The sequence below is a fragment of the Pteropus vampyrus genome, unplaced genomic scaffold (assembly GCF_000151845.1).
Source record: "Pteropus vampyrus isolate Shadow unplaced genomic scaffold, Pvam_2.0 Scaffold113, whole genome shotgun sequence".
NCBI lineage: Eukaryota > Metazoa > Chordata > Mammalia > Chiroptera > Pteropodidae > Pteropus > Pteropus vampyrus.
Window position 1 is genome coordinate 134,151 of NW_011888894.1, and position 2,095 is coordinate 136,245.

The following is a 2,095-nucleotide window of genomic DNA, read 5'->3' on the forward strand; positions in this document are numbered from 1 at the left end:
GGATTTACTTTATATTCTCTTTTCTTTCTTGGATTTGGTATTTATTTCTTACTCCTTGCTCTTTGCTGATATGGATGGCCTGGTGGGTAAGGTGGGGTAATGTGAGAGCTGTTTTATAGGGATTCTTGAAGTAGGCAGCAATTAGAAAACCTTATCTAGATAGTACAATTTTAGTTTACTGGTAAGTGATATGATAGTTAACAGAATAGACTGAAGTTTGGGTTAGACTTCTAGATTTGCCGTTTGCTAGCTCTATGACAATGAGCAAGTTGCTAAACATCACCTTTAGTCTTTTTAAAATAAATTTATTTTTAATTGTAATTGACTCACATTTAGTTTTGGAAACTCTATAAAGCTGAAATTTTTAATATTCTTTTCAAAGAAGTGGAAACATTTAAGGAAATCAAGTACTTAGCTCAGTCCCAGACATATAATAAAGGTTAAATAAAAAAAAAAAAAAAGAAAGGACTATCCTTGGTGAACGATAATTATTAATAGACTGAGAGTGTGGATAAGATAAAGAGGTTGAACTTGATGTAGTGAAATGCTTTTTTTTTAATTCCTAGAATTCAATTTCTTATGGCATTTTCAGCCTTGAATTAGATCTCATTTTAAAATATTTTTTCTCCTTGCCTTAACAAATTATTTCTATTATATATACTTCTAAAATATTTTGAACTTGATTTCAGTTAAAAAATCCCCAAAATATTAGGTGACTATTAAGTTTGAAAGATAAATATGCCTTTACTGGTGAGAGAAGAAAGATAATTTGTTCCCTAAATCTGTTTTGAGGATAGTATTGCAGTTTGGTTTTGAGGCTTTCTGTTCTTCAGAGCAGACAGGAAACTATAAAGTGTGTGTATATATACGTGTGTACATATAATAAACATAATATTTATTTGTTCTGATTAAGCAAAGCATATCAACTTATTAGGAAAAATTTCCTTTTTTTAAACTTTAAGAGAAAATTGTCATATGGACTCCAAACATGGCTTTGTGCTGGGCTCATCCTCAAATAGACCATTGCTTAGAAAACCTAGAGGAAGAGCAGCTATTACAATACTTAGACCATTTCCTTTATATATATATGCTTTAGTTATTTTAAGATTAAATTCTTTTGAGACTATTCCTTTTATTAATCCTTGGCTTGTACTAAAGAGCAGTAATACTTAATTTAAGACAATATAGTATCACAAGAATAAACTGATGAGTAAAACAGAATATAGGTATAGAAATTGACCCTAATATATATATATAAAAATTTAATAAGTGATAGAGATGGTGTCATGCAAGAGGCATAGACATACACAAATTAGCATTATACCACCATATAAGTATAAAGTAAGAGTTCCCTCAGTAAACCTTATAGGAAGAAAAGTCAGCACAGGGCTTGAGAACACCATCATCCTGTTATTCGGTGGAGGGATCTGATGGGGTCAGCTTTATTGTGCACACAGTGGTACATGCCTCAGAAGAGGGCTCTGCTCTTGTATCGTCTATAGGGAAGTTAGGAAGGGGTCTGAGAACATGTAGTCATTGTGTACTAAATGGCACCTTTCTGCTCTGAGACATGATTGTTGCTTTACTTGTCTGTCTTCCCAAGCAGTCTGTGATCTCTGTAAGGACAGAGGTCCTTATCTTTATATCTTCAGCACCTTGCTAGCATAGTACTTGGTGATTGTAGGTAGTTAATAAATCAATTAATGACTATATTCTGTGTGTATTTAATTAAATTTAATGTACCCACATCTTAACGTTTTTTTCAGGAAAAACAATCCTTTTTTATGTTCTAAGATATATGTTCTTAGTTATCAATTATATGAAAATATCTAAATTAAAGTATATAAAAATATCTAAAATTGCTCTTTGAATGGATTTTGACCCTATCTGAAGATACTGTGGAGGTGGTAAGAAGTTATCACATTGACTTCTTGTTAAAGATGGTGGATTGAATGCATACATGTATATCTTCTACCTCTCCAAACTCATAAAAACAAGAGCTAAGGGAATTTTTTAAAAAGCACGGGATCTCAAACATAAAGAATACAGGAGAAGAGGTGATAGCGACATTTTTTAGAAGCTGCAAAATGGAAAG

The 2,095-nt window shown here is 31.8% G+C and overlaps 1 protein-coding gene across 1 annotated transcript in view; it reads left to right on the forward strand.

The window, feature by feature from the left end:
* The window catches only part of EXOC6B (exocyst complex component 6B), a 543,568-nt gene that overhangs the window by 107,718 nt on the left and 433,755 nt on the right, over positions 1-2,095 (forward strand). The window lies entirely within an intron of this gene.